General features: G+C 35.1%; 1 long non-coding RNA gene across 1 annotated transcript; it reads right to left on the bottom strand.

The window, feature by feature from the left end:
- Positions 1 to 327: 327 nt before the first annotated feature.
- On the bottom strand, positions 328 to 22,190 carry LOC118766149. The gene is made up of 4 exons (XR_005002059.1): positions 22,111 to 22,190; positions 16,856 to 16,863; positions 16,666 to 16,668; positions 328 to 339 (listed from the first exon to the last, which is right to left on the bottom strand). It is a non-coding gene; the product is annotated as an uncharacterized LOC118766149 (long non-coding RNA).
- Between the last annotated feature and the right edge of the window lie 347 nt (positions 22,191 to 22,537).

Below are 22,537 nucleotides of genomic sequence, written 5' to 3'. Positions count from 1 at the left end.
GTTTTTTCTTCCTATCAGCATTTGATATTAATAAGCAGAATAAGTGTGGGTTTATAGTGGTACTTACACTACGTGGAGCTCATTTCCTCAGTTTCTAACATGGGGGACATTATAGACTATAGTTTTTATTGATTTCAACATGATATTAGCTTTTTTTGTTTACTTTGTCTCACTATATTACACTATGAACTTTTTAAATGTGAGGTGATGAAAATATTTCTACTTTTACAGAAATTGCTAATACTAATATTCTAGATTGTTCCAAAAGTGTTTTAAAACTAGCTGCAATGCTAATATGTAAATTGTGTTATAGACGTATTGCTTGACTGATCATTCATTCTTACTTAAAGCAATATTTAAATTGACTGCACCATGATCACTGTTAATATATTCGCTGACTGAAATACAATAATACAAACCACAAAATATACTACCATTAGATAAAATGTGTTTAATATTACAATACAGTTGATCTTTTCTCATCTGTAAGCATATAGTATATTCTGATAGACTGATACCTGTGTTTTCAAGTCTGATTGTAGGAAATCTGTATATATGTAAGTGAATTTATCTCTCTATATATGGGCGAATAATTGTTGGTCTAGAATGATTGAGTGTTCCGAATAGTAGTATGCAAAAATAAAATAAACATTTTAGAATAGCTTCAAAGAGGCACTACTTCACCGCCGCCGCCGCCGTCAGTATCATCTGATCATCATCATCATCATCATCGTCGTCGTCGTCGCCGTCGTCGCCGTCGTCGTCGTTGTCGTCGCCGTCGTCGTCGTTGTCATCGCCATCATCATCATCATCATCATCATCAACATCATGAATGCCCTCTGAAACTTAATGCCTAGTCGTTACATGCTACTTTTTAAATAAGAAAATAAAGAAGACCAGCAGCGCTTATATCACGTCCCTTTATTACAAGGTCTAGAAAGACTATTTTACTAACATCTGATGAATGCCTTATTCCAGGCCTTACTTGTTATAAGTCCCTATTGCCTGCTACAATGTAATGAACGTGTTTTTATTTTAAACTAGCAGTATCGCCCGGCGTTGCTCGGGTTTGTAAGGGAAATAACTATATAAGAGAGTTATAGCCAAAAATAGCAAAAAAATGCATTAAAAATGGAAAACAAATGATGGTAAATTTTTTTAAAAATCGTTGACTTATCGTAGACATTTTTAGAGAGTTACTTCCCTTATATAATAGCGAAAAAATGCATTAAAATGGAAAAAATGATGGTAATTTTTTTTTAAAATCGTAGACTCATCGTAGACGCGCGCAAATACCCAGAAGGGCTCGATATGAATCACGACTATAAGATACCCGCTTTTGGTTAAACTGCACCGCAAAATGTGGGAGTAGTTAGGAATCTAAATCGTAGGAGACAGACACACAACTTGACTTTTATATATAAAGAAGATATTTCCTCGTGTGCAAGCGTATCTTTTGTAGCTAGTATCAGTTCGCATTTCGTATCGCATTTCAGCTCACGATGTTAAATGTCACAATATTTCTGAACGCAGAGAGAAAATTTCATTGCAAAACTACATAGGTTCTCCTTAAAAAAAAAGAAAAAATGTCGCATCTACTTACGAGTGGAAATGTTTTCTTTTTTATAAATTGTAATCTAAATATATAAAGCTGAAGTTGTCTGTGTATGGCAGGTTTGGTAGCTTTCAACTAACACTACCTCCCCCGAGACCCTGCGGTGCAAGTTGACCAAATTTGAGAGTATGATAGAAGAAAGCTTGCTTTTTATTTCCTAGAAGATAAAATTCAAATCGGACCATGTTAAGACCAAAAGTTATTTACATCAAAAAGGTGCTTTTTTTGTATGAAAATCCCTACTTTTTACGATTTTTTGACTGCTGTGTCGCCATTTTTCGGTGTATTTCAACTAGAAAAATGTTCCCTTAAAGAGAATAACAAGCTGCATAATGAAAAATCTTGACTTTTCAAAAATTCCAATTCTAAAGGGTCGAAACAAACCCGAGCAACGCCGGGCGATACTGCTAGTTTATATTAAAGTAAAATCTCACCTCAATCACATTAAAGTAAGCCCTTGGTAAAGAAAAAGGAAGAACAGCAACAACAATAGGGGTAATTAAAGGAGCCAAAAAAGCTCAATGTATTCAGATAGAACCTTTTCAGAAACGAAATGACTTATATGTAAGATCTTCTTAGTGCTGGGAAAGCTCCTTTTATGTAAGGAAAGCATCGCTTTCTAAATGTACATAATATTATCGTAAGCACTTGGTAAAGAAATAACAACAACAGCAACAATGATAATTAAAAGACAAGGTAAGCTTTTATGTGTTTCCTCTTTCAGCAAGGTATATCAGCCAGATACTCTTCCAAATCACATATCCAAAGAACAAATTGGATCATATTGTCCTGAATATGTTCTGTGTCTAAAAGAAAATAGGTAGATAACATTTGGAGGATATTTCATGATATATCTGGCAGAACAATGTTTACAATTTAAACCTATACGACAAATAATTTATAGTTCTAACTTATATCTGAAATTTGCTTCTGTTGGAGATAAATGATTAAGTTTATGTACAGGGTGTTCTAAAATTCACTGAGGGGTTTCAATTTTTAATAACTCCCTTATTTTTTGAAATAGGTGTATGGAATTTTATTTTTATATAGAGGAGATAATGGAAATTAATTTGCATTAGTCCTTTTTCATCATACCTCTGTATTACGTATGGAAAATGACTTCTTTTAAATGACGCCCATTTTCAGCTTGACACATTCCTACCTTTTCCAAAATTTGTTCGATGACAGCTGTAAGCGTTTCAGGGTCCAGTTCCCCGATTTCTCTAGTGATATTCTCCTTGAATTGCTGCAGGGTTTCTGGTTTGTTGAGGTACCTTCACAAGAAAAAGTCAGGTCTGGTCAAGTCTGGGAAACGTGATGGCCAGCTGATATCGCAGTAGCGAGAGATGGTTTTTTCTCTCCAAATTAATGCCTCAGCAACTGTATTGTCTCTCTTGCCGTATGAGAAGTTTCCCCATCTTTTTGGAACAACACACCGGGCCTTTTTCGAATGGTCAGGTGCAAAAAGTCTCGATCATGGACCTGTACTGCTCACCAGTCAGAGTGACAGCATTTCCATGGTCGTCTTCAAGGAAATGAGGCCTGATTATCTCATCCGCTGTAATTGCACACCATACTGTTCACTTTATGGGGTGAAATTCTCTTTGGTGTACTACTCTCAGATTCTCAGAGCTCCAAACCCGGAAATTTTGCCTGTTGATAAAACCATTTAAATGAAAGTGAGCTACATCAGACACGATCAATTTGTATGCAAAATTTGGATAATTTCGTGCTTATTTCTGGATTCTAACCTCGTATTGAAGCCTGTGTTCATAGCCCTGGGGCTTCAACCGTTGAAACAAATGTACTGCACCTTGTATTGAACTATTTGTACCTTTGCAGCGAAGTTCAAGAAAATCTCAAACTTTCTGGACTGTCTTCTAGTTGATTTGCATGGATTCTGTTCAATACACTCGCGTACACGTTCCCTTGCCTCATGGGTTCTGACAGTGCGAGGTATCCTAGGTCGTGGGAGTTCACTTACTTTCCCTTGTTTTTCAAAGCGATGAAGTAAGTTCTATCTTTCACTTCAAAGTACGATATGATCTCTGGGTTTGATTGATTAACCTCTGATTTTGATAGAACAATTTCGCCACTTGGGTGTGTTGTGTGGTGCCATATTTTTCTATAATTGATTTCCAGGATCTAGTCCATAAAATCCCTGAAAAAAGGAAATAATCAAAAATAAAAGAATTATCAAAAATTGCGACTCCTCAGTCACCCTGTATCAGCAGTAGTATTGTATCAATAAACAGTAGATGAACTAAAAAGTAAGGATAGTGTATACGTGCATTGGTAGTTGTGGCTTCATAGTTTTCAAGTGATAAGCAATAAATATTCTTTCTAGTTGTTTACACTAAATAACTCTCTAAGTGTTCATGTCTTTCCAAAAACCTTAATCAAAATATCCTTATTCCACAGTTTTGTTTTTGTAAGGAGACGAAGAAAACTTAGCACGTTTATGTATTTCTGCAGTGCTTATGTGATAGGGAAACTATCCACACTTTCGAACGGACACATTGTAATGGATAGAATTTAGGAAAGAGAAATAGTAGTTGCTTTAAGGCATGACCACATTTCGGACAAAATATTAGTAATGCAAACATCACCTGGGCATTTAACTACTGAAATTGATGTAGGATATTTTGATACTTGGAAGTAAAAACATCACTCTTAAATTATCCTATATTTTCTTCCTAGCATTGCAGTGTAGATCTTGACAAATTCTACACGAACCATGAATAGTGTTCGTTATGTTAGAGCAAGCTATTCTTGATTTGAACCTGTGTCCACTACATTTACTCACCACTTGATTTTTTTATCATCCATTATTTTCTCATGCACAAATCTCAAGAATGTCTAATACCAATCCCAACCCAATGTTCTCTTCCTCTCAGACAAGGGATAGCGAACTTTGACAACTTGATGTTTAGGTGTAATGTCAGCCTGCCAGAAATGTCACTACATCTTTTCAGTATTTCCTTGCATATTATTGAATTTCTTCCAACTCTTTCCTGTGTATCTTGAATAGTGTAAGTGCATATTGATTTTTTGGTCTTTCTCTCTAAATGTGCATTTTTTCATATACTGTTATATTTTTATTTTTATTTTTATTTCATGACAGTTAGTTTCAGGGTCATACCATTTTTATTGTCATGTATGTTTGCTTGACAAATAAACCACCAACGACTTTATTCATCTAAATTATCTTGAGGCTGCATCATTTGTTCTATACATAACATAATATCTGCATAAATCTAAATGTCAGTTTGCTAAACTGCAGACATGTTCATAACAGCTCAGCAAGCAATGAACCACTTAGTGAGTTTGTGTGCATTTTCAAGTTATTGAAAATAAAGTAAAATTACACTGTTTTCAAACTTTGTTTTAAAATCTTCTAAACTGTTAACAAACCGAAACTAAGATTTTATTTAAGTGATGTTGCTGAAAGAGATGGCGGAAATACCTTTCCTCAATTAAGCATTGTTCTTCTCTCTGTATTTTAAGTTCAAATTTTGTCAGACTAGATTTATCATTACAGAATTGAATATGAATTAGTAATAATTTGGATCGATTTCAATTAGTTATAATTTTCCCAAACAAAAACAATATAGGCAAGAACAAAGAAATAAATGGCCAGAACAAATTCTGTGAATTCATATAAAGCAATAATTTGTTTTCCATAATCTTTTATTATGCATATAAAGGTTATTCATATTATATTGTAGAGTACTGTGGATTGGCAGAATTGTAAAACGTCAGAGAATGTGCCTTGTGGAATAAGTTCCTGTTTATTTCTTTCTGAAATCAAAATCCTTCAAGGTGAGCTTTGCCTTTCCTTTTTCCAGTTCGATAAGATCTTTAGTACTAGCGAAGCCCTGGGAATCACGACGTAACTGTAAGGCTGCATTGATAGAGGAGGTTTCACACCTACTGCATTACACTCTGAATACGGGCCCCTTTAAAAGGGATTATATGAAAGAAAAGAGAAATGGTTAAATTGTACATCTGTTTTCCCATATGACTAGATTAGTATAAATGTAGGATCCTTTCCAAGTTAGAAGTATTGATTAGCGTTTAGTCTGCTGCTGTTGCAAATTATAAAATAGGAAAATAAGCAAAAATAAGCTGAGGCAAATCCACGCAGCCATGTAAACAATGAGCAATATGAAGCGTAAAATAACAATATGAAGAAGATCAATTCAAAATGATACTTTCAAACAATGGTAATTAAATTAACCTTGGCATAGCAAAATGATTAACTTCTCCGTGTAAACGAATTCATTTCGGTGATTATCATCACCATAGGTCTAAGTAAAACACAGTTGTAAGTAGCAAGATTAATAGTGTAAGAATTGATGCATATAAGGTTATGGCTTGTAAGACTATTTAATTGTAAAACGAGGAAGTGAGTGTTTGTAAATTAAATGTAAAGATTTGCTAAGACAAGACACCAAACAGTTGTGTATACATATTCATATAATTTCTTTGACAATTGACATTGATAGCAATAATAATGAAGGTAATGTAGCTTACATATTCATTTCTAACAAAAATAAACCTCTTCTGATAATGTTAGTTGAAATGGCAACTAAACTGCATGAATAGCGGTGAAAACAGGAAAATTCTAGTGTAAAAAGCTCGATGCTGCTCAGCTGCATAGCAAAGTTGCAATGTGTATTGTGTCTGATTTCACATCAACGTGTGTGTGTGTGTGTGTGTGTGTGTGTGTGTGTGTGTGTGTGTGTGTGTGAGTATGTGTGTGTGTTTGTTCGTGTGTGTGTCTAGAAGGTATCAAGATTGGATTGATGAGAGAATAAATCAACTTGAGGGCAAAAGAAATCATTTGTGTTAGGTGTTATTTAGGAAAATATATGCTTAAAGCAGTGATATAACGCAGGGTGATTAAAACTAATTTAAATGTAAAATACACGGAATAAGAAAATAAAACCCGATTGAAATATATTCTGCTCTCGTCGATAAGGATTTAAAACCGTAAATCGAATGATTTTGGTGTTTCTTATTTTTCCTTCCTTGAATTCTGTAACATACGATTCTACAGCTTATATTTTCTTTCCTTGAGTTGCCATATATAAGAAATAGCTGTACACTACGTCGGTACAATTATTTGCTGTATGACTGATGCAGTATGTACATCGAATCTGAAACTATTATATCTGGCAGAAGCGAACCGATGGCAAAGAAGGAAAAATCGTCTTCAGAATTAATAATATGGAGCTTATATAGGAGCACTCCGTCGGTTACGACGATGAGGGTCCCAGCTGATACGATCAACGGAACAGCTTTCTCGTGGAATTAACGTGCAAGTGGCTGAGCACTCCACAGACACGTGTACCCTTAAAGTAGTTCTCGAGGAGATTCAGCGTGACACAGAGTGTGACAAGGCTGACCCTTTGAAATACAGGTACAACAGAAACAGGAAGAAAGAGTGAGCGAAAGTTGTGGTGAAAGAGTACAGCAGGGTTCACCACCACCCCCTGCAGGAGCCTTGTGAAGCTTTAGGTGTTTTCGCTCAATAAACACTCACAATGCCCGGTCTGGGAATCGAAACCGCGATCCTACGACCGCGTGTCCGCTGCCCTAACCACTGGTCCATTGCGACCCCACAATATGGAGCTTAGTCGGCAGCCAAAAGGAAAACAGTTTTAAACTTACTGCTTACCAATTTTAAAACAGTTGTAGTTAGTATTACCGTAGTGATAACAGTAATTTTGTTCACAGCTTGAAAATTTCGTATTTGTTTTCGTAAACAAAGCTGTAGAACAATAGGAAATTGTTAATGAATTTGTAAACAATGTGCTGCACGATCACGTAAAAATATCTAAACAAGTGCAGTGTTGTTGAATGAAAAAAATGTCTAATTAGAAAAGTGTTTATTTAATCAGATGAAAGTGGCTGTCTGTTTGAAAGTTTTTGGGTCAGCAACAGTAGGTTGATTTGTAACTGCTAAATAAGCACAATGCCGTTGTGTTCAAAATGATGGGGGACTAAATGTAAGAAGAAAATTAAATTTGTTCCTAGGGATGACAACAATAGTGTGTTATATCTCTTTTATCTCTTTTACTTGTTTCAGTCAGTTGACTGCGGCCATGCTGGAGTACCGCCTTTAGTCGAGCAACTCGACCCCGGGACTTATTCTTTGTAAGCCTAGTACTTATTCTATCGGTCTCTTTTGCCGAACCGCTAAGTGACGGGGACGTAAATACACCAGCATCGGTTGTCAAGCAATGCTAGGGGGACAAACACAGACACACAAACACACACACGCACATATATATATACATATATACGACGGGCTTCTTTCAGTTTCCGTCTACGAAATCCACTCACAAGGCTTTGGTCGGCCCGAGGTTATAGTAGAAGACACTTGGCCAAGGTGCCACGCAGTGGGACTGAACCCGGAACCATGTGATTGGTAAGCAAGCTACTTACCACACAGCCACTCCTGCGCCTATATATAACTTTTTTTTTATATTTCATACGTATCAAGATGGTGAGCTGGCTGAATAATTAGCATGGCAGGCAAAATGCTCCATGACATTTCACCTGTCTTAATGTTCTGAGTTCAAATTCCACTGAGGTCAACTTTCCCTTTAACGGCGGTGCATCAGCATGGTTACAGCTCAGCTGAAACTAGAGAAAAAAATCACCTTTTAAATAAGTTCATTGGGGATGTGGATGCATCCCGTGCCCATGATTCTATCTCATGCATATTTTCTCATATCTCACTTCCTTATATTCCCTAGTTTACTTTTATCGTTATATTTCTCTTCATTGACCGTTTCCCCCCAGTATTCTAAAACGTTTCTCTTCATTATGTGATTCTTTATATTATTACCGTACATACTACATTATGGAGGCGCGTGGTTTAGTGGTTAGGGTGTCAGGATCATGATCGTAAGATTGTGGTTTCGATTCCTGGACCGGGCGACGCGTTGTGTTCTTGAGCAAAACACTTCATTACACGTTGCTCCAGTCCACTCAGATGGCAAAAATGAGTAACGCTGCGATGGACTGGTGTCCCATCCAGCTGGGGAACACATATAGCATGGAAACCAGAAAACCGGGCCCATGAGCCTGGTTAGGCTATAAAAAGGCGTATTCATTTATTATTTTTACATACTACATTGTATAATCTACGTATTTGGATGCTTATGCAGTATTAGCTCGCCAAGGGGAACACAAATTGTTTCTTTCTTCCATTTCTTTCCTTTTAATGAACGATGCAAGATACTTTGCCTCGACTTTGCTTTCCACATATTCTGACTTTTGACTTGACTCCACTAGTTTGACTCTTTATAACTAATTATAGTCCATTCATCTCCTATATGTCTTTCTATCTTTATCTTCATTCATTCTTTGTTCTATAGTTTCTCTCTCTCTCTCTCTTTTCCTTTTTGCACATTTTGTCGCTCTCGATCACACAACCTTTCTTGTATCCCTATTTCACTAACCCCACTTGTCTTTCATTGATGCATTCATACTCTTAAATATCGGTTTACAGCTATATGTATCGCATATTACCGCTCAATTCTTCTGAAAGTAAAAATTCGGTCAAAGTCTATGGCTTGGATTTGCAGAGATCTCATGTTTATGTGTGCATAATTTTCCATCAAAACTGTAGTGTTATTTTTCTACTCGTTTGTGTGATAATACTATTACAGTAGCTTATGAATATTTGAAACAGCTGTAAAAAGCTATCTAAAAGTATTTTAATGTGATTAATATATTTTGGTTATGTTTATATGGCATCTTAAGTAATTGATATAATGGTTACCATGCTAAATAGGTATGTTTCATTTTTTACGTTCTACTTATGCATACACAAACATGTGTGTGTGAGTATAACTAGAGGCACGTATACAAATATATATGCTAACATATATACATAAACACACACAGATATATTAGTTTGCTAGCGTACACAATTTCAATTTATTATTGTAAAGTGAAATATTATAAGATACGCATTAAGGTAGTCTGGAAAAATATTGGTGTTACAATACATAATTTCATATCAGACAGAAAAAAATGTACAATATTTCCTGAAAGATATCTATAAAATATTGTCTGTAATAAAAATATCCATAAAAAAAAACTAACAAGAAAAAAATTCTCTATTAGTTTATCAAACGTATTTTTGAAATTTTTAAATATGGAACGAAACCGAAGGCAAACGTTCAACTGAGACGCATTCAAGAACCTTACCTATTAAAGGAAATCGAAGATAGAAATGAAATATTGACAATAGTGAAACAAAGTTATGGAGATCTATAAATTTATTAATCGAAGTAGAAATAACGTTTGTAAAATATGACATTTCTCTGGGTTCTGTATTTTATTTTTATTGCGTTTATTGAAATGAATGGACTTCTCTAAAAGAAGAAAGTGAAGACAGTATAATCTAATGAAAAAAATATCTTGTTCTAGTTTTACTAACGTAAGGTTTTCGTTTTATTTGAAGCTTTCCCCATTAACTACAGCAAAAGAAACATTTTTAGACATTACTAACTGTTTACATATTTTTGGCAAAGACCCATTTACAACATTTATACAGGTTTCAAGCTGACCGCATCAGAATTACAAGGAGAGGCAATAGGCAGAGAGCTGATAGTTGTAGCTTCAATAACGTAAACAAGCATACATCGAAATTGCTTTCAAAAGAACCAAATGAGCGAAAATAATAAAAACAAAACCAAACAATGTAAAAATCAAACATACAGACTTTATCCTTAAATATTTTCTTTTTTACAATATTGGTGTTGAAGCCATTATTTGGAATGGGAAAACAAAACAAGCAGCAATAACACCAACAAGAACAATAACGTTCCATTATTTGCCAACATTCTAAGACTAACGGAGTAATTCCTGCTCAAAGGAAAGAAGTAGCAGGGAGATAACGAAAAGAAGGCAGAGACATTTTGTCTGACAAATTCATCTAGGAAAGGCTAAGAGGTAGACGATAGTTCTGCATCATCAAAGGCGGCGAGCTGGCAGAAACGTTAGCACGCCGGGCGAAATGCGTTGCCGTATTTCGTCTGCCGTTTCGTTCTGAGTTCAAATTCCGCCGAGGTCGACTTTGCCTTTCATCCTTTCGGGGTCGATAAATTAAATACCAGTTACGCACTGGGGTCGATGTAATCGACTTAATCCGTTTGTCTGTCCTTGTTTGTCTCTTCTATGTTTAGCCCCTTGTGGGTAATAAAGAAACAGATAGTTCTACATTTCTATTAAAAAATGGAGAATGGTTTCATATACCCACAAAAGAGTAGCTGGTGTAAACCCGTGTCGACGTTTAGTAGAGAGTGTTACGTAATAACCAAGAAGCATTTGCTCGTTTTTAAGGAGGACGAGTTGAGAGACAGATATATGTAATGCTTGATCAGAGGAAGACGCAAAACAGAACATGGATGCCAAGAAAACAAGTCTTACGGCCGAAGTTATAGGCTAGGTTATCAAAATTGGTTTATCTTCAGTTTTATTCAACAGTGTAGAAAAGTGAGTTCAACTTCAAACTATAATAAGATTTGGTCGCGTTAGATCTGTATGAACTTCCATTACTCAATGACACCTGACTGCATTGATATTCCTGAATCCCTGAATAATGCACCATTGATGCAGTGGTGGTTACATAAATCAAAATGATGGTGCAAGATAGGAGGGTCTGTTCCGAAGGAGAGAGAGTAGAGTTCTCCAGAAGATAACGAAAGAAGATAGAAACATTATCTATTCTCTCATGAAAGAACATCATGTAATCTTAAACGAAAAAATACACTGCAAACCCCACAAATGGTGTTAGAAATACTGGCAATTTAAAACAATGCAATTATAGAAACCATTTTTAAACCGTTACCTGAGGGATAGAGATTCTCGGTGAACTCAAACAAATAAGAGAAACATGAAATTTATAAGAATAATAACTTTATCAGAGAAGACATTAAAACTAAAACAAATACTAATCAAGTGGCTGAAAGTTTACTCTAAAGTTTCGGGATCTAATTACAATAGAATGAAAGACAACATTACAGAATCCCATAGAAAATCCCGTAGAAAATTACGAATCACAGAAGTATGTGTTACGAATAACAATGGTCAATTGCTTCTTAGATGTATTCAGGCATACAGCCAACCATTGGACGAAACAATGAATCTATAACCAATAGGGACCGTCAAACCTAAACATATGTACAAAACGATTTCAGCTTAAAACAATTCAAATTCTTATTAGCAACCCCACCCGACAAAAAAAAAACTTCTTAAAACTTTATCGTATCCAATTGTTAATATAATTTATTAATTTAGAAATTGCTGAACTCGCAATCATGTATTATTTTTATGAAATTTATCAAGCATTTGTACTTTCATCATTTTGCATAACTGTGAAAATTATTGAACATTTGAATTTGCATGAACATTTGCTATTTTAAGCGTGCTTTACCAAACGTTCACATGTATCTTCATTTTCTTTTAAAGCTTTATTTACCATTGAAAAAAAAAATGATTGTTGAAACCGGTAAGATATTTTAATAGATTGTCAAAATATTTCAAAATTACAATTCGTATTAAGTGTCAGATGTATTTTCAATGCCCGAAACAACAAGTCTCGTGCATATATATATATATATATATATATATATATATATATATATATATATATATATATACATATATATATATATATATATATATATGGCTGTACACGTGAGATCGGAGAAGAATGTTATGACTATTGTCCATGCATGGGTTTATGACATCTGCTGACGGCTGCAATTGGTTTCATAACTCACCATGGCATCTTCCTATTCGACTCGTCATCAAATAGTTGCCTCGACAGCGATTGCAGAACTTAAAATATTAGCTCCAATAAGATATGCACAGCGCCTCACATACCCTCTCCATCTTACTGGCATTGTCGTGATACAAGTCGGGGCAAAGTATCTAGTACTAGTATTACTCGTAGTCTCAAGAATGTGAGAGCGCCATGATGTGAAGGGCAATCAAAACATCCCAATATATATATATATATATATATTTTTATTTTTTATTTTATTTTTTTATATATTTTTATTTTTATTTATTATTTATTTTTTATTTTTTATTTTTTATTTTTATTTATTATTTATTTTTTATTTATTATTTTTTATTTTTTATTTTTTTATTTTTTATTTTTTATTTTTTTTATTCTCCTATCTAATTTAACACTGACTCCTTGACCACTCCCCCAAGTATGATTTTTTGCGCTATGCCTACCCCCAAAAAGTCCCCCACCAACACCCCTTTAAACCTGCCTAAATGTATAATGCCAATACAATTCTTGTTAACTAGCTTCCTGAAGATTTCTCTTGAATGAAACAGTTCTAGTCCTGTAGAAGCTCCTTCTATATAATAAATATATATATATATATATATATATTATATATATAAGTGTAGGTGGTATACGAATGAGTATATATTTATAAAAAAGAAGTTTGAAAACGCCACTATATATGATAAATTTTAATATAATTTTATATAAGATAAATTTATCTTATATAGTGGCGTTTCAACTTCTTTTTTATAAATATATATATATATAAGCATATCCGTCCTCATATACATATATACGACCACACATACACTCATGAAATCACACATACGCACACAGATATAAACATACATACATATATACATGCATGTATGTATACATACATACGTACATACATACATACATACATGCATACATACATACATACATACATACATACATACATACATACATACATACATACATACATATATACATACATTATAAATACACATCCATAAAATCTGAGTTATTTATTGTAGCTGGCTATGTTTTTGCTTTGGTAAAGATTATCCTTTTCAAGCATTTAAAGAACGCTCCCTGTTGCAGAGCATTTGTTACAATAAAATTAATTCCATCTTATGGTAGTTTCTCTGTTCATTTTCTTCAGCAATGTCAAAGCTTCATCTTCCTGAATCATATACTGCTTTTTGATCTTCTGTTATGGTTATGGACGTATCATTTTCATCTACGATAGAAATGATACCCCTGCTATAGTTAGTTACCTAACGTCAAAGCATTAAGTTAGTGCGTACGAAACGAAATCAACGTCGTTATGAGAAGACATAACAGACAAGAACTAGATTTCAAAAAGAAAAGAGAACAAAAGGAAGTCGTATTCATTAGCGACCCGACGGTTTCCATAAATTTTAATATTTCTATCTATCTATCTATCTATCTATCTATCTATCTATCTATCTATCTATCTATCTATCTATCTATCTATCTATCTATCTATCTATCTATCTATCTATCTATCTATCTTATCTATCTATCTATCTATCTATCTATCTATCTATCTATCTAGGTATGTATAAAAAAAATATATATATACACAAAGCGGCGAGCTCGTATGTTAACATGCTTAGCAACGTTTCGTCTGCCTTTACGTTCTGAGTTCAAATTCCGCCAAGGTCGACTTCGCCTTTCATCCCTTTTGGGGTCGATGAAATCGACTTACCCCTCCCTCGAAATTGCTTACCTTGCACCAAAATTTGAAACCTCTCCCCCTCTCTCTCTCTCTCTCTCTCTCTCTCCATATATATATATATATATATATATATACATATACATACATATATATATATATATATATATATATATATATATATAATATATATATATATATATATATATATATACATATATATATGTATGTATGTATGTATGTATGTATATATATGGAAGCGCGTGGCTAAGTGGTTAGGGTGTCAGCATCATGATCGCAAGATTGTGGTTTCGATTCCTGGACCTGGCGATGCGTTGTGTTCATGCGCAAAACACTTCATTTCACGTTACTCCAGTCCATTCAGCTGGCAAAAATGAGTAACGCTGCGATGGACTGGCGTCCCTTCCAGCTGGAGAACACATACACCATAGAAACCGGAAAACCGGCCTCATGAGCCTGGCTAGCCTTTAAAAGGGCGCATTTATATCTATCTATCTATCTATCTATCTATCTATCTATCTATCTATCTATCTATCTATCTATATCTATCTATCTATATGTATATACATATATATATATATACACAAACACACACGCATATATATATATATACATACATATATACAGAGAGAGAGAGGGGGGTTTCTGATGAATATGTACCTACAGGAACACACGGACATCTATATATACATTTTCCTTCTGTATGCCCAAAAGAGTTGATATGAAACCTTGTTTAGAGTATTCTTCTATTTTTTCCTTTCAAAATCATCACAATATAATGAGAATATTCTACAAAGTATTCAAGTATTCTTACTTGCATTACCCTAAGCAACATTTCCTGCAAAATACTGTATTCTATATTTGTGCTGAATTCCGTCTCTGTTGAACATTATAGAAGATAATACATAGTTATTTTTTGTTGGGACATATATTATCTAAGTCAGGAGAAAGAATCAATAAAACCGACTCTTTTATTTTTATTGTTACAATCTACACTTGCGGCACATTCCATCTGTTCTTATTCTAAATGCTATTCAAAAGAAAGTATAATTCCTTCTGTGGACCAGTTTTTCGTTGTGGGGTGTGTAAATACAACCACAGACACTCACCTTTCTTGCATTGATATACATATAAATATATATGCGTGTGTGTGTGTGTGTGTGTGTGTGTGTGAGTGTATTTAGGAAACAACATAGATGAGGAAATAACGGAAAAGTGAATTTGATATTTAAGCTTCACGCTGGCATAAGAGAAAAATATTTTAGGTGAGTTTTCGATGATAATTTCTGTCCGTAGATGTGAGTTTACAATAAAACAACCTTTTAGCAACAAGTAATACTTGCATGACTCGAAAACTAACAAAAAAGAAAAAAAAAAAAAAACGTAAAGAAGGAATAAAACACAAAACATAAAATACACACCTTTCGCCTTAATACTGATTTCACCCCTTTCTCTCCGTCTGATGTTGGTAATTCATTAAAGAATCCCTACTTCCAAGTCAAAATTAAAATCACAAGCATGCGCTTAGACTCTAAAAGAATTGCTGCATTCATGAAAATTTTCTCATACCAACTATCTGTACGCGCTATAAAATGCTAAGTATCTGGAAACTGGGTGAAAATCATCAAATCTTGAAGACAATCCATGTGAAATAGCATCATATTCCCTTAAGCACGGCCTCATATTTGAGAGGCTTTTCTTCTATACAATTAAGCAACATAGTCTTCTTTCTCAATCATAAGATGCATTTAGATAATTATACGCTGCCTAATAACATGACTGGCAAAATTTATACAAAATTATACCCCAGAATGACGCCATCGGCAGCAACATTCCTGCTACCATTGATATCTGAATGTTTACGATTCAGTCCGCCACTTTCCACTTACATAGAGAATACACAATACATGAAAAAATAAAGTTAAACACACAGATCATCGAGTCGACTAATTAATTACCCTGAATGAGGGTAATTAATCTAATAAAAATTCTAGGCAAATATGCCTGGCAGACTAACACGATGCTCCATATAAAACCAGTCATATTATGTTACCACGTACTGTGTGATCAGAAAATTGATGGTTGTATGATATATCTCAAGCAATGAATCCATAGATGACATCTAGCCATCCAGCTGACTACTTGTATAAAAATTCTGCTTGATAAGAGCGGACCTTTGGCTCCAACTATGATAAACATTTCACCTCATGCATTCCCCCTTTTTTCTGTCTTTTTCTCTCCGTCTGTTATAAAACCGAAACTTAAAGACTGATGACGCCATTCTATCAACATGTGGACGCTAGTTGCTCTCGTTCATACTTTAAATTTAAATTTCTATAATTTTGAATTTTTATCACCTCTTATTTTGAACTTGACAAAGACAGATTTACTGTCGAAAATTCCTTCAACCATTAAAATACCTATTATAATCGAATCGCACACTTCGGCCAACCATGATAAACAACATTGAAATAATGACCTTCCAGACTTTTTCAGTCCCTGTATACGTTCTCCTACAAGCTCGACTAACGATGCATTTTTCGAAGATATTTGTGATAGACAACAGAATTTGGTTAAGTATCAAATTATAAATATGTTTTGTTATTTTATATCTTTTAATAAATAAAACAAGGGAAGAACATTTGCAAATAGTTCATTTTTCTTTGCAACACCTAATCACAAACTTAATTTTATTTCTTTAATTCACAAGAGATCCTAACGCAGCTGTTCTATCAACTAGAAATAGCTACCAAATCTCTTTCAAATCACATCATGCCATTTTAAGCAAAGAAAGAAAATATGAGCACGTGTAGTTCTACATTTATGTCTCTAATAGAAGCTGTTATGATCATAAACGGAATGCTTTTGCTCAAATGTCTGCTCGACTAGAGTTAACTTATGTCTAAACAATTGTAATGACTTAATTATATCTAAAAGATTTTATGTTCCTCTGAGCGTTTTCAGCTGTGATTATATGATTCATATGACATTAGTTCAGGACGTAGCAACAACAGCAATACTTTCGTATCGTCTTGCCAGTATTACTATAATTATACAAATGTCAATAGTAAACCAGTTTTAGTGACGCCATGTCCTTTGATTGAAGTATTTCTCTTGATTCAAAGTATCTCCAATAAAGCAAACATACGATATTACTCATTTCAGGAATGATTATCCTCTATCTTTTTCGGTTCAGACATCGTGTATCTGAGATCACATTATCCAATGTATTTTTAGATTATTAAAATTATGATTTAAGGAAAATTTGACTGGTACTTATAGCAAGTCGAGTAAATAAGTCGTGTCATCCTCATTTACTCAACACAGTGTGTGTGAATTTTAGTCTGTTGGGCTTAGGTAATAGAAAGTTATAATGCTGAAGGTCCTGCAGTTAGATTGATGCATTATTTCAGACAAGGTGGCTGCATTATAAGGCGCCTAATGAACAATTTGAAATATTTAGGGCCATTTACTATCCACCTTGTGAACATATAGTCTAAACTGTGAGTAAAGAAGCCATCATACGAGTAAATACTTGAGCATAAATTACGAATATATGAATGTATTAGAATCTCGTTATGTCCTAAGAGAGGGAGAGAAATGATCAACAACAATATTACAGTTTCACACATCTTCATGCATCTTAGAGTTAATTCAAAATGCGTTTAGATGCGTTCGGAATATAGAAATATGTTCATAGACTGAGAGTGATAGTGGTCTAATAAGAACTGAAGGCCACAAATTAGAGAAAATAACATATGAATGCGAGGCTTCCAAATATATATAGTATACAATTTCCTATACATTATTAAACACTAATCTGTTATTTACACTAAGAAAATATTTGAAGTTGCAGCGATTCCCAGAGGAAAGTACACGTAATTAAAGAAGCGCAGAATTTTATCACAAAAGCAATAAGAATTTAAAATATGAAATTATTGATAATATGAGCTCTCATTAATTTTTTAGACATAGTTTTTACCACATTAATATCAAAATTCATAAGATCTACAGTGTTTTACGTGGATGTACACATACATACACATATACATAAATGTGCGTGTGTGTATATTTATGTATAGAGTGTGTATACATATATGTATATATATATATATATATATATATATATATATATAATATATATATATATATATGTATATAATTGAGTGCACAAGAAGGCACGACACGGTATTAAAGGTTCCTATCACTGGCCACCAAACCTCACATAGGCTAGCCTGCGGAATTCAAGCTACATTGTAGCAATTATAACGCAGAAGACGTAACCGGTATATTAAGCTTTATAAAAACATATTTTTTCAGTAAAGCAACCTCCATTGTTACTTAATGCTATAAACCAGATGTCGCAATACAAGTGATCACCTCTTCAGCGTTTGTGAGAAAACTAACTCGGATTGGCTAGCGTGCAGAATTCGATCCACTTTATAATATTTAACGGTTTCAAATATTGGTACAGGGGCCAGCAGATTTGAGGCGAGTGAAGTCTATTATACTGACTTCAGTACTTGATTGTTATTCTATTGACCTCGAAAGGTTGAAAGACCTTCTCCACTGTTCGGTGTGCTAGCCTATCTGAGATTTGATGGCCAGCGTCTAACCACGCTCGGAACCTTTACTTCTTGCATATTTCTTAATGCATGACATTCGCCATCCTACCATATCTCCCGGTTTTATACTCTATCTGTGCTAGTTTTGGACATTCTGAAACTATGTGCAATTGTTTCTTCTCTTTCACCGCTCATCCTACACTTCCCGTCAGTATTTTCTTTTCTTTGTCAATGACTCTCCTGATGTTTCTCGTTCGCAAAACTTGCTTCTGTGAAGCAAATTTAATTTCTTCTTCTTCTTCTTCTTCTTCTTCTTCTTCTTCTTCTCTTCTTCTTCTTCTTCTTCTTCTTCTTCTTCTTCTTCTTCTTCTTCTTCTTCTTCTCCCGCCGCTCTCCTTCAATCGGGCAGGCAAGGCAGTTTTCTTTTGGCTGGTAGCTGTGGCGAAAGAGGTAGTTTGGTTGACAAGGCTAAAAGGCATGAGAATAGATACGTGCCTCTTTGGTAGAGCTCTCATTAACCTGAAAAGGAAATTGAGATGGAGGTACTGTCCTCGAGTGAGTTTATTGAAAGGTGAATGAAAGTCGCAAAATGACAAGGTAGACTTACTTTCGAAATATCGTTCAACCCAAAAATATCTATTACAATCGAATCGCGCTCTTCATCTTGACTGTTTACCTTTGTGAAGAGTTACTTCAATTATTTAAAAAATATTATTGTTATTATTATTATTATTATTATTATTATTATTATTATTATTATTGATTGAGAGATTAGTGCATGCCATCAAAGTGACACTGGGGTAAAATATACGAAGCCCAGTATACCCAACATGACTACCCGTCTGATAAGGGTATACCAGGCACATGCATCACAACCATATGTGTGCGACATGGTGATCTCATATCATGATAAACAGTGCATGACCTTGCAGGTGGCGCCAAGTTAGAATTTTCTTCTTGTCGAGTAGCCCATCTTACTCAAAAGGTCCCTGAATAAAGATTGTTTAAGGATGTTGAAAGAACCACCCATGTTTCCACAGGTGAATCATCTAGACCTCCAAAAATTCCTTTCAGCATATGGCCATGATGCACCTCCACTACTTCTGCTCGTGATCAGAGATGCACATATCGTCATCTACTAAGGGACACGCTCAACTGGTTAAGGTCAAACAACTGACAAGGAAATCTGTGGATTGAGCAGAATGTTTGCTGTAGCCCATCTTTAATACCAAGACAAAACAATGTACATGATAACACTTCCAATCAGTTAAGATTAGAAGCCATGAGAGCCACTGTCTGGCACTGCATCAGGGCATTTATTATTATTATTATTATTATTATTATTATTATTATTATTATTATTATTATTATTATTATATTATTATTATTATTAAGGCGGCGAGATGGCAGATTCATTAGCACGCTGAGCAAAATAATTAGTGGCATTTCGTCCGTCTTTACGTCTGAGTTCAAATTCTGCCGACCTCGACTTTGCTTCTTCTTCTTCTTCTCCTCCTCCTCCTTCCCATCATCATCGTCATTATTATTATTATTATTATTATTGTTGTTGTTGTTGTTGTTTTATTATTATTATTATTATTATTATTATTATTATTATTATTATTATTAATCTTACGATTATCTTTAATTTTGTTATTTTCTTCATTCGATTACTTTCCGTAATGCTGTCGTTACTACTATCCTTAAAAATAATCATTATTATCATCATTGTGTGTTAATTTACCTCGTTCTACATTCATTCTATTCATATTACTATCTACTATTCTAATCATTTTCACTACTACATTCATCACCACCATTATTCTCATAATTTATTTCCTGAATTATTTATTCACTCATTCATTCTGCAGTATTCAGCAATAATTTTTTAATTCGTTGTTTTGCATACATTTCTTGTTTTCATTTCCTATTCCGCAATCCTATTTTTACATTTTACACTCCTTTCTTAGAATTTTTATTATTTCATAAGCTTTTCAAAAGCTTCAACATCTTTCCAAAAGTTTTCACTGTTTTTCAGTATTTAAAAATTTTTCTGTTGAGGAAAGGTGTTCCAATGTTCAAACTGTCAGATTACTGTCAATATCCGCTGCGAGAAGGACTGGACATAGTGTCGCTAATGATGTACAAACATGTGTAATGGCAACAACAACTTTAGAATTTCACTAACGGTGAATAGGAGTGGTCACTGCCACCCAGACGTGTTTTTCCATAGCTTTCCCTTTGGCAGAGCTGCAATCCTCAAACAAAAGTTGACCGAGGCAAGGCGCCTGGCCTCTTAAATACTGCTAAGGAGCTCATAGCTTTCTGTCTGTCGGGTTAAGCTGTCGATGGATCCCGGACGACAACGTACGCGAGGAATAACAGCGTGTCAGTAGAAATCGACTGGCTGGTCTTTCCGGAGGACTTTCTAGTCGGGTACCATGAATAATTCCAGAAATCTCTGACCTAACGATGCTGCCGGAGAACATTGCTAGTCTGAGATAAACTCTATAGTCATTGCAGTCCAATAGTTGCGCCTCACTGAGAAGTGTGCAGTGGGACAAAACCGTATTCCATGCCCCCGTACAATGATTGGGCATTGTGTAGTTGTGGATATTAAGAAGTTATAAAATATGGGGCGGATCCAGCTATCAAGAAACTCCGATTATTTCGCATATTTGATCGTAGAGTGAAGAGAGTTTTCCTCTATCATATTGCTATATCGAAAGAGGTTGCGTGGTGGACGTGAGTAAAATTGTTGAATAGATATCTTCCTTTTCAGGCAAGCAGCTCATCGATTTTTCTACTTCCTTGTAAAAAGAAAGGTAGGATGGATTTGGAAAGGGAGTGCCCCAAGGTAAATTTGTAAAATTGCAAGTGAATATGGCAAAAATGACCAAAACGAATGAAACTTCTCAAAGCATGTGTGTATAGCTTGTAAAATACTACTGGTAAGCAAGATTGCTCGTGACTCAGGATCTATGGAGATCCTTGTTGGTGTCTGGATGGTACTTTTCTCTATTGTCGAATTTTGTTGCTATAATTTTTTTGCTAGTTGTTACTACATTAATTTTTCGTGTTTATTGTTCTCTTTGTCATACGTTTTGTTGGAGCTCCAGGAGTCTTGCATGCGTAGCAGGCTTACTACCTGCAGCCTACGGTACCATGCTATTCATTCTTTTAAGCTACCTGGTACTTTCCTGATTATTCTTGCCGTGCTAAGGCGGCAAAAGTTTTGTAACAGTTCTACTGAGCATCTTATTCCAGTTTCTTTCATCTTCCTCTTGATGCCATCTGATACTGTTCCCAAGGTCCCAACAATAATTCACGAAAAGAAGGTGCCCGTCGTTATCGCTGTCACCCGCGTCATCTAACGACGATGTCGTCTCGATGATACCTGGTTGATCCTGCCAGTAGTCATATGCTTGTCGCAAAGCTTAAGCCATGCAAGTGTAAGTATATGCCGTAAACGAATGGTGAAACCGCGAATGGCTTAGGAACCGGACCTAATACTCGGGACGGTATTCCTCACCGCAAGGACAGTGGATAACTGTGACAATTCTAGAGCTAATACATGCACCCGAAGCCGCGATCGCTGGTCGCACCCGGGTGTTGGGCCTAAAAACGGCGTTCGGCAGCCGCCGCGTCTTCGCGGCGTCGCCGGCGCCCGCTCGGCCCGTCCAGGGCGGTGCACCCACACTCGCCCCTCCGGTCGCGACGATAAGGTCGGCCTTCCTCATTGGTTGCGGCGCAAATATTAGAGTGAGACCGACGCGTACGGACCGACGCAGCAGCCGCCGCGCTTCGCACGCGGGTCGAGGCGT

Source organism: Octopus sinensis, linkage group LG1 (genome assembly GCF_006345805.1).
Source record: "Octopus sinensis linkage group LG1, ASM634580v1, whole genome shotgun sequence".
NCBI lineage: Eukaryota > Metazoa > Mollusca > Cephalopoda > Octopoda > Octopodidae > Octopus > Octopus sinensis.
Note: the sequence above shows the minus strand (reverse complement) of the source record. Positions and strands in the feature narration are given on the sequence as shown.